This window comes from Helianthus annuus, chromosome 1 (assembly GCF_002127325.2).
Source record: "Helianthus annuus cultivar XRQ/B chromosome 1, HanXRQr2.0-SUNRISE, whole genome shotgun sequence".
Classification (NCBI taxonomy): domain Eukaryota; kingdom Viridiplantae; phylum Streptophyta; class Magnoliopsida; order Asterales; family Asteraceae; genus Helianthus; species Helianthus annuus.
The window spans coordinates 102,004,538-102,016,365 of NC_035433.2; the positions used below are offsets into that span (position 1 = coordinate 102,004,538).

At 33.7% G+C, this 11,828-nt stretch overlaps 1 long non-coding RNA gene across 1 annotated transcript; it reads right to left on the minus strand.

Annotated features, from left to right (window-relative positions):
- Positions 1-580: 580 nt before the first annotated feature.
- Positions 581-3,153, minus strand: LOC110938190. The gene is made up of 3 exons (XR_002591252.2): positions 3,016-3,153; positions 1,245-1,310; positions 581-1,008 (listed from the first exon to the last, which is right to left on the minus strand). It is a non-coding gene; the product is annotated as an uncharacterized LOC110938190 (long non-coding RNA).
- Positions 3,154-11,828: the final 8,675 nt, after the last annotated feature.

Below are 11,828 nucleotides of genomic sequence, written 5' to 3' on the forward strand. Positions count from 1 at the left end.
TAAAGTGGAAAAATAAATGGGGAAGTGTTGTATTTATAGTTGGCGTTATTAGGGTTTAGTTAGGTGAGTATTAAATAGGATTAGTTGGGAGATAACAACTAAAAACACAAACCAAACACCTCACAACAACTTGCGGCCGCAAGCTATTTTCCTTTTTTTTGACATAATAAGTTGTATAATTGTAGTGTTTGTTATGTATTTAAGATGATTAATGTAAATCTAACATGTTTAAGGTCTAATATGTAAAATAAACATGTTTTAGTTAAACAAAATATGTGATTAATAAGTGTGTATAACATGGTTGCTAGTATGTTTAAATGAATTGATCAAGTAATGAGTATATGTATAATAATCTCGTTTAAGTATTAAAACAAGTATATTATTATGTATTGTGAAAATAACGTGAAGTATTCGCACATAAAGAATGATGAAAGTTATGTATCCACGTTGTTTGCAAGTTAATCACACGTTTATGAGTTTTCACGAATATGAATCATGTATAAGACGTATAAGTACACAAGAGTAAATAATGTACAATTCCCATTAAATAACAAACTTTATTACGATCGAAGCCTCACAATTACAATGATTTGAACGAGATATGATTACAAAGGGAACGAGTTTCCAAAAATAGAAATACAAGATGAACTTTCTAAAAACGGAAAGTTACGAAAAACGGGGCGTTACATAAACATTTGACTCTTTAGTGATCTAAGTGCATAGACTTAGACCACTTACATAAATATTACTTGGGATTACACACATCCATTCTACCGTTTCCTGGGTTCGTTACATTCGACATTCCATTACCAGCTTGCGTGTTAATCGAATCATTACCCGTCACCCAGGCTTAATATTTACGGAATAAGTGCTCATGTTACCCAGTTTGCACCTACCCTTAATTGACCTGTTTGGCTTTCCCTTAGCAAAATCAATCGCTTTTATACAACCAAACCTTTATCGTTTCTTTAGTTTGAGCCGTTTGAATGTTTAAGTGAAGTCCATCACCTTCAAACAAACAAACCTTTCATAAATTCATTATTTTGACCCGTTTAAATGTTTTAGTGAAATCCATCACTTTCAAACATTCAAACTTACCGTCGGTTCGTTATCTATCCATTCGGTTTATTCATACGAAATCCACCGCTTAAGAACAAACCGAACTTCATGAATATACCATTATTATTCAACGTATATCAACACAAAATATTAATGAAAGTTCTACGTAGCATAAAGCCACGTACCTTATAGCTTTTCCTTCAACTGTGTGTTTGCTCCGGTTTGACTTCTCGATGCTTCACTTGTGTTGCCTTAAGTGTACAAGCCAAATGTCATTAGAAACCTTTCGGCCCATAACTAAGGCATGTAAATTTGTCAATCACACTTTTTTATGTTTTCATCAACAATTTTCGTTCATTATTTAAAATTGGCAATTCGTTTAGGCATTTTGTCAAGCACCTTGTGTGCATATATTTTAGCTAGCCATTTTAGTTCAATTAAACGTTGGCTAACTAAGAATCTCAACATAACAAGTTCAATTACTCATCATATTTCATATTAACATGCAATTTCAACAAACTCAAGTCATTACTTTTATCATTTACACAAGAACATGGGGCTTTTCATACTAAAATCCAAACCCACTTGGTTAATTACTTGAGTAAACACCTATGATTCACATGTATCTTTAACTTCATGAAATTAACAATCAAGATACTTAAGAACACATCTACAATCATCAAAACATCCTACTTGATACATTTCAATCACTAATGTATCTCTATATGAGTTTCGTCACAACTTGAAATCTTAAGCAAAGATGAAATTTCAACATACTTTTTGAATATCAAGTTTAGATGATCAAGATTTCGAGTTCATACATATGTTTTGGACCCAATCCACCCTCCAATTTGAAGAAATTGATGAATAAGGGTTTTTGGAGGATTTCTTGTTCTCCCCATTGTCTGGTCGCGCGTGCACACACACACACACATATGTGTGTTGTGTTTTTAATTTTTTTTGTTTTTATTAAAACTAGTTTTCCCACTTGACCATTTTAGTCCCTCATGTTTATTTTGTTATAAAAGGGCCATAATTCATTATTTTATTATTTAGCAACTTATTATTAACTAGGTTAAATGTTCCTAGTTATTTCTCATAAGGTTATAACCAACATATGTGTGTGTGTATATATATATATATATATATTGATTTAATATTTTTGGGGTGTTACAGTTCCCAACGTACAAGTCTTCAAGTGCTTCTTCTCCAAGGACTCTTAATGCATACATCTATCTTTCTTGTATCTTTTTACTTATATGTTTTTTTTTCTAACCACATCAAAAGAGACACATAACCTACTAACAGGGCCGGCTCAAAAATTTTTAATTTTTTCTAGGCCCAAAGCGAATAGTAAAATTGGGGCCCTTTTTGTAAACGAAAAAATTGCTATGAATCTATTATTCATATATCATCTTTGTATACGCATAATTATAGATCGTAAACCTCAATGTTAACAATTTCAAAGCCAAAATTACCAAAATATAATATATTTTCTTAGAACTTGAGGCCCTAGGAAAATGGAGGCCTAAAGCTCTTGCTTTATTTCACTCCCCCTTGAGCCGGCCCTGCCTACTAAGTATGCAAGAACCATGAGTGGTGAAAAGTCCAACATAATTAAAGACTTAATTTTAGCTATAAAATCTATAATGAATTGTCATAAAAGAAACTATACTTAAGAGTTCTCTTCAATACACCACATGAAAAATTTAATATTTTAATAGAAAACTAAAAAATAACTCGACTCAAAAGTTTGTCACTATATGGAAATGAAATCGAGACCTTGAGAGTGCCATTACAAGCAGGCGGAGAGAACATTTGATTTATTTCGGTGGAGTAGAAGCAAAATGATGCTGTCGTTTGTTGAACACAGAGTTGAATGTTGTTTGTGATTTAATAGACTAACATGTTGCACCCAAAAAATGTGTAAAACGAAAATGGGTCAAGTGTACTCACGTTTTTGCAGGCTTCAAACTTGATAATCTCGTGACGAGTTGTATGTTTGAGGTTGAAATCACCAAGTCACCCTACATGGGGAACGAAAGTGCGTAAGTTTATGGAATTAGAATGGAAGTTTCAGACTTGGAATTTAAAGTATCAAAAGTATGTATATGAAAATAATATCTAGTTCTAAGAGCTCGTTTATGACACTATGTTAAGTGGTTTCATGGGTCCCAAATTACCCATTAGAATCATAACAAATAACTTAGAATCTTAGATATATTAGCCTAGGTTCATGATGAACAATCATGACTTGATTATCATCACAAACTCAACCATGTTTTATATAGATACGTATAGTTTATATAGTAATAATAACATCCTAAAACTAAGTCCAATCATAGATTATCATGTAGCATCATGTATGTCAAGCAAGGAGGTTAACGACCTGAGTCACAATAAGCATTTTATTTAACTATTTGAGTCCAAATTTCTAACACTGTTAATTGTAGGGAACTGTAATTGTGGGTTTGGAGAAGATGAGATGTGGAAGAGAGAAAGAAAGAACAGAGAGAGATGAAAGGTGAAGAAAGAGAAAGAGAGAGAGTTTTTTATTTTTTAAATATAAGGGTATTTTAGTCATTTAAAATACTTAACCAAAAAATTCTAACAGTGTTATAAATTTGGACTCAAATAGTTAAAGAAGATGCTTTTGGGGACTCAGGTCGTTAAACTTTTTGCTTTTGGACTCAAGTGGTTAAAACACATAAAACACAGGGACTCAAAAAGTAATTTATCCATTTAATATTAATAAGAGTTAATTGCCCGGATGGTTCTTGTGGTTATCCATTTTTTCACTTTTAATCCCTATCTTTTCAAAATAGCATGGTTGTTCCCTGTGGTTTGATCGTTTGTTTCTCAGATAGTCCCCGGACTGGATGTGTGTTAGTTTACTCAGTTAAGTTGCTGTAAAATGACTATATTACCCTTAGTAATAAAAATATAAAATTAACCAATAAAGTTCAAATGGCCCTACTCAATCCTCTCACCCAATCACCCACCCTAAATAATCTTTGTGGGGCCTAGTTGCCATCTTCTTCAACGCTGTTTTGATTCATAAATTCCTCAACAGAAAACTTAACATATTTGTTACTATAACTAGAGGGGGCAATCTTGATCCAAAGCCTTCCAAATGGGTCAATTTGGGTTGCTTTTAAAATTATATGGGTTGATTTGGGTAAGATATTTTAACTAATTGGGTCATAATGGGTCACTTGAAATTCCATCTTGTTATTTTCGGGTCAAAGCGGGTCGACAACATTAAAGAAATGGGTCGATGTAGGTTAGTGTCTTAAAGAAACGGGTCGGTTCGGGTCGGGTTTCGGGCCGACACGGGTTTCTGCACGGACGGGTTTCGGATCGCAACAGGTTTTGGGCCGGCACGAGTTTCCGCACGAGACGAGTTTCGGGTCGGGACGAGTTTCGTACCGTTTCGACGCGAACCGTTTCGACGCGAACCGTTTCGACGCGAACCGTTTCGACACGTACCGTTTCGACCCGTACCGTTTCGACCAGTACCGTTTCGACGCGAACCGTTTCGACGCGTACCGTTTTGACCCGTACCGTTTCGACCCGTACCATTTCGACACGAACCGTTTCGACCCGTACCGTTTCGACCAGTACCGTTTCGACCCGTACCGTTTCGACCCGTATCGTTTCGACCAGTACGGTTTCGAATCGAACCGTTTCGACCAGTACCGTTTCGAATCGAACCGTTTGGACCCGTACCGTTTCAACCAGTACCGTTTCGCATCGAACCGTTTCGACGCGAACCGTTTCGACCGGTACCGTTTCGACCATTAGCGTTTCGAACCGAACCGTTTCGCAATGAATCGGTTTTCTACGATGAAATATTAGCTTGTTTGTCACGAACTTGTTCGTATAATTGCTTCGCGAGCTTCTCGCATATGAGTGTAAGGAGTGAAACATGTCTACAGAACACGTGCCCATACCCATACCCTGAAGTTAACATGAAAAGCCAAAAAAAAAGTCAAGCCAGAGATGGTTGGTGTTAAAAATTACTGTTCAAATCTCACTGTGTAAAACTTACTGTTTAAAACTCATTGCCCTAAACATTATCGTGCAAAAGTTACTGTTCAAAATAGGGATGAGCTCGGTACCGTCCGGTACCGAACCGGTACCGGTACCGAAAGAACCGGTACCGAAAATCCTTAAAAGTGGGTACCGGTACCGGTACCGAATATACCCGGTTCGGTACCGGTACCGGTACGGTACCGAAAATGTTAAAAGTCGGTACCGAATCGGTACCGAAAGATACCCGGTTCGGTAAATTCGGTACCGGTACCGGTTCGGTACCGGTACCGGGTCCATTTTGCTCATCCCTAGTTCAAAACCTTGATATACAATATCTCTTTTTTTTTTTTTTTTTTTTAAAAAGCATTTTTTTAACAAAACTGACCCGACCCGACCCGAAACCCGTTCTGACCCGAACCCGTTCCGACCCGAACCCGTTCCGACCCGAACCCGTTCCAACCCGAACCAAAACAACCCTTTTTTTAATTGACCCGTTCTGACCCGAACCCGTTCTGACCCGAACCCGTTTTGACCCATGACCCAACCCGACCCGACCCGACCCGTTTGCCAGGTCTACTATAACCAATTAATCATGATCGTCGCTGGTTCCCCCACCCGCCGACGACCACCCCCACTCGCCAACGATTGAATTTGGGCAAACCTGCAACTTTGCATCTGGACCTGCACCACCAGTATTAATAATTTCCCAATATATTACAATTCATATCGAAGACTATTATTATTTTCGATAAACATTGAAGATTTAATCCTTAACATATAATTTTCCTATATGGTGCAATTCCTACCGAAGACTTTTCTTTAAGACAAACATTGAATATTTAATCCTTAAACATGATAGTAATAATGCAGTAGATCTCATTGGTATTAGACTATTAAGAATTTAGATTTTATGGTCTTAGAATTACTAAAGCTCATGACTTCTTGAAAATCACTTACACATTCCACTTAGTGGTCCTATAAACGATGGACACAAACCTGCGCCACCAGTGTTAACATATTTCTTTATTATTGTTTAAATTTTTATTTTTAATAGTAAGGGCAAATTTGTAATTTTACGCACACTTAACTGAACAATTTAACCTCTATCTAGTGTAGGGACTATCCGAGTAACAAGTGAGCAAACCACAGGAAACAAACATGTTATTTTGGAAAAGATGGGGACTAAAGATGAAAAAATAGAAAACTACAAGGACTATCCGGGCAATTAATCTCAATAAATTTCCATTCATCACGTTTTAAATAACATTTCTTTTTTTTTTTTTTTGTTTTTAACGGCAAATTTGGATCACTGACAAACCACTGAAGTATCATCGTGCCACCAGCGGAACCATCTGATCATATCCATCTCTGCTAGGCATAATGTTTATACACCAATTCATAAAGAAACCCAGTAAATATGAGAAAAACCCCCGTTATGAGTATCGAACCCAAAACCTATTGGTCACAAAGTTTTACCCAACCACTAAAATACGACTAGACTATAAAGCTATGTGTAACATTTCTTTCTGAAAGTAGCAATAGTAAATAAATGTTTTTAGATAAAAAAACATTATATCTTAGTTTTTTTAACCAACTTTTACGATACGAAACTTCTAAACAGAAATATAAAAAATAATATATCATACAACTCAATAATATATATTGTACTAAGTCATTAATGTATAATGTGCAACTCATTAGAGGGTAGGGGTAGTCATCACTCACTTACAACATCTAATCAAGTTCTGACACGTGATCGAGCTTTATTCCATCACTAATGATGGATTTTAGTAAAAATGCTCATCACTCACTACACCCAACAATTTCCCTCACAACCCAACAATTTCCCTCAAACAACTCAAACAATCACGCGTGATATGGTTGACACGTTATCAAATCAACTAGTGATGAGAAGGAGTGGCGGTGGTGTATGGTTGATGAGAACGAGTGATGGGGGTGGTATAAGCGACCACCCCGGGTATCTCAAATCAATTTAAAATAAAAAAAAAGCAAAGGAAAAAACAATATTTTGAGTATCCTCGTCCCACAATTACCCGCATTTGAACGCCTTTGTGGACGTGTGCTTACCGGAATCACCGCAAGTGCGGCCTCCTCCATGGCAGCACTTTAGGCATGTGAACGCCTGTGGACGTAAGTGCACGCATGTGATATTGGTCTCCTAACAAACTCAATGAAATGAAGACTAATTTGATGAATACTTCCACTCTTTCACAAGGATAAATAACTTTGTTAGTCATGTCCACATCAACTTTCTTTGTCTTGTCTACTTCTACTTCATGAACGGTCAATTTATCATAATTCATGTTTCAAATAAAATAATAAAAATAGGCGTTTTTTTCATAAAGTAGTATTAGTGAAATTTTTTTTTACCACAATGGTGTTAGTTCAAAAATATTTACTAAAATGACGTTTTGATTATAAAATCCAACAAAAATCTCGCTTAGTTTCTCACTTCTAATGTCATTAGATGTCTTGACAAGTTGGTCTAATGGTTATTCACTTGTTTTCTCTTCATGAGATCTCAAGTTCTACTCCCACTGACATCACTTTGAAAGATACTCATAGTGACAAAGTTTAAAACTATGCCTCTCTGGAGGTCGCCAGTTTGAAACCAAACCAAACTGAGTTTTATCGCAGTAGGCCTTTGAACGAGTAGGTTTTCCCCCAAATGTCATTAGATAGCTATAATTTACTAAATAATTATTACTTTAATAATTTTTTAATTAATGAAAATTATTGATATATAAGAATATTATTTTTCTTTTTGCTTTTATCAGCTTCTCATACAATTTGCCTCATATATTGTTTCGATCATTGTTACGTCAAACTTGTACTATGTAAAAACCACTAAGGAACACTAAATAATAAAATAAAAAATTATATTTTGAAATTTCATATATATATATATTATACAGGTATTCTTGGAGCACCTACTTTCGAGTCAGTGTGCTTATTTTCATTTCTTTTCACTTATGCTACTTAATTTGATTTCAGCATACGATTTATATGTTATTGCAAACATTTACTTCAATCATATAAAGTAAGGGTATGTTTAAACATTGCATCCCAACTAACACCGGTTGAAATTTTAAGGCAATTTTCGAAAGTCTCATTTTTCTAAACGTCATGCACTAATAAACTATTATCCCTTTCCCACCGTTTTACATTCAACAAAAGCATTCAAACCGACACCTCCACTAAAATTTATAGAAAACCGACAAAACTAATCCCGGCGGGGTAACCGCACCGCCGCTAACCACTCCCTCACAGCCACCACTAATCCAACCGTTCCATCACCTCCGTTAACAAACCAACGCGGCGATAAAAAAATATCCAAACCCCATTAATCTAACCAATTCCATCGACTAATGGAATATATATATATATATATGGGAATGTTCAAATGAAAACCACTTTTTATTGTGAAAACTCGAAAACTAATTAAAAAAAGCCTAAAAAACACACAAATTTTTTTTTTTTTTTTTTTTTTGCAAACCAAAATTCGCAGGTTTTTTTATATAAAAAAAAAATTTCAAAAAAAAAAAAAAAATTTGTGTACTGCACACATGTGTATTATTACACATGTGCACTACACATTTTTTTTTTTTTGAAAAAAAGTTTTTTTTATATATTAAAACCAGCGATTTTTATAAAAAAAATTGAAAAAAAAAATATTTTTGTGTGTTTTTTAGGCTTTTTTTAATTAGTTTTCGAGTTTTCACAATAAAAGTGGTTTTCATTTGAACCATCCCCTATATATATATATATATATATATATATATATATATATATATATATATTGGTGGAATATAATATGAAGAACAATGAACGAAACTAAGGGGCTAGGAGGTTAGGCTAAGGAGTGACGGAGAGGATTTTAGTGTGCCATAAGGATGAATGAGAATGCAAGAAATTTCTATTGAATTCTCATTCATCCTTATGGCACACTAAAATCCTCTCCGTCACTCCTTAGCCTAACCTTCTAGCCCCTTAGTTTCGTTCATTGTTCTTCATATTATATTCCACAAAAAAAAAGAGTCTTTTTTACCTTTTGTTACCCCTTGTTCACCCCGCTGTGCATAAATCTCACGTTTTACTCAAGCTTCTGCCTTCACATTCAGGAGCCATTTTCTTGTTACCCACTGTAAGAAATTTTTTATTACCCCCCTTATTTACTTTTTACTGTTATATTTTTATTTTTTACTGTTCTTTATTTTAAAATATGTCTTATATATTTATGTGTATACTCGTAAGAAATTCTAAAAATTAGTATACACCCCCTCTGTTATATATTTCTGTTTATATTTCTGTGTATACTCGTAAGAAATTCCAAAAATTAGTATACACCCCCTCTGATATGGTATCAGAGCAAAGGCTTTCCTAAAATCTAAAAGACTGAGACAAGCCCCATATTTTTACTGGCTATGAATGCCCAAAACCTTTTGTGGGGAACTCTCTCAGGTGAAGATTATGGGAAATGTTTATTGCTTTGTTAACAAATTGGATGAGGTTCTGTAGTATTATATAATAAATATTAGAACTATATTCATATTAATCATCTTAAAAACTGGAATATAAGAATATCTAACAAGAGACTAAGGGTAGGAATTAAAGCTAAGGAGTCGGAATTTATTAAACCATAGAGAACTCTCAATCATCTTCGCCATTCAAAAAATTTGAATTCTTGAATTTAGAATTTACTGAAAAACCCAGCCTTAAAAATATTAATACAGAAAATTATAGTTTTATTTGCAGAATTAAAGATAATTGTAAACATAGTCTACATACAGATAACCCACATCTAAACGCATTAACAGATCTAGTAATAAATCTCGGTTGTAACCTACAGAAAGATTCCATAATTAATAAACAGTTACTTGAAAAGATTTCGGTATATACAGAAGAATTTAAAAAATATTCTCAAAATTTAGATTATATAAAAGAACAAAACAACCAAATACTTAAAGAACTAAAGAAAAGTTGTTTAGAAAAACAAACAGAGAATATACAAAATAATAATATACAATAGAAGTAGATAAAATCACAGACGCTATAAACAAGCTTAACATCGAAGATATAAAAATTATTAAAAAACCAACACCATATAAACATTGGCAACCTCAAAAATGAATAACCAAATTTCAAGAAGAAGTAGATCTATACAAGAAGCTAGAAATTTAACAAGTAGTATACAAGATATAATTACATCTGAAACATTTTTAAATCGGATACTTAGACGTGGATCAGGGTCTAATAGTAATAAACAGATAGTACAAATAGAAGAAGAAATAGATGTAGACAGAAATATGGATTTGTATAATCAACACCAATTAGACATATTAAACCCAAAAATATAATATCAAACGGGTATATTTAATGTAAATACAACATTAATAAGAAGTACTAGAGAAGAAAGTCTCAGAGTTCTAGATAAAACAGTAACTATAGATTTATTATCACCAGAAACTATACAAAGAATTAAACACTCTGGTAAACACTTTGTACATACAAGATTAATCGTCATAGGCATTAAAGCTTTAGGACGAAAGAATTTAGGAACTAAACTATTGGCACTAATATTAGATAAAAGTTGGAAAACGGAAATGAAAAAAGCCATAATATCAGGAATGGAAGTTGACTTAAGCCAAAATACAGCCTTATTCTATTGCACACCAGGAATATTAAAAGACATAAGAGATTTGCAAAATATAAAAATAGCTTTACAAACAAAAGGATATGAAAATTACGATGGAAACAATATAGTTATAAGTGTAGGAGTACTAGGAAAGGCTAGTAATAGTTCAGGAATGAAATACAAGGTAAACATAGATGGGATAGTTAAGGCAGTAGCATCAAAATCTATACAAATGATAGAACCAATTAAAATAGATCCCGAACAATTAACAGGTTTAGAATGGAATATAAACGATCTTCAAGAAAATGAAAAAACAGTTTTAATTCCAAAGAGGAGTTTTATATATGAAGGATCAGATGGTAAACAAAGTTTAAGATTTACAGATTTTAAAGAAACTACAAATGAGGAAAATAATGAAAATACTATGGAATATAGTTTTATGAATATACAACAACTACAGGAGGATGAAATAAACCCAATATACGATACAGAAAATGAAGACGAGATAAACACAGATTTCTTAAAATTTAAAGAGGAATATATGGATTACACTCTAATAGATTATGAAGACGAGGAGTTAACAGGTTTTAAAACGGAGGAAATTAACAAAACAATAGAACAAATAATAGATAGAAAATTTACAGAATTAAATATACAAGAAAAATTAGATAATATGATAGTAGAATGTATAACAGACCTAGGTATGACCTATGAAGAAAGCTATAAAAAATTACAAGAATTCTATAATTTATCATTAGTAGAAAGCATTTTACAGGGAAAAACAATGTTAACAGAGTTTTATAAACATGAACAAGCCTATATGGCAACAAAAGAAGAATTACAAGGAAAAAGACCTAGAATGGAATGGAGTGGAGATTCTAGTAACAGAACTTCACATGAAACCCTAGGAAGAGAACCCTGGACACAATCATCAATAGATTACAGTCAAGAATCAACATTAAGAGGAAGAGGTAGCAGGTTACCAATAGGACAAACATACAGTGGGAATATGTTGTTATTAGAACAGCAAAAACCCCAACTATGGATAGATGAAGTGTTAACATGGGAACAAACAGTA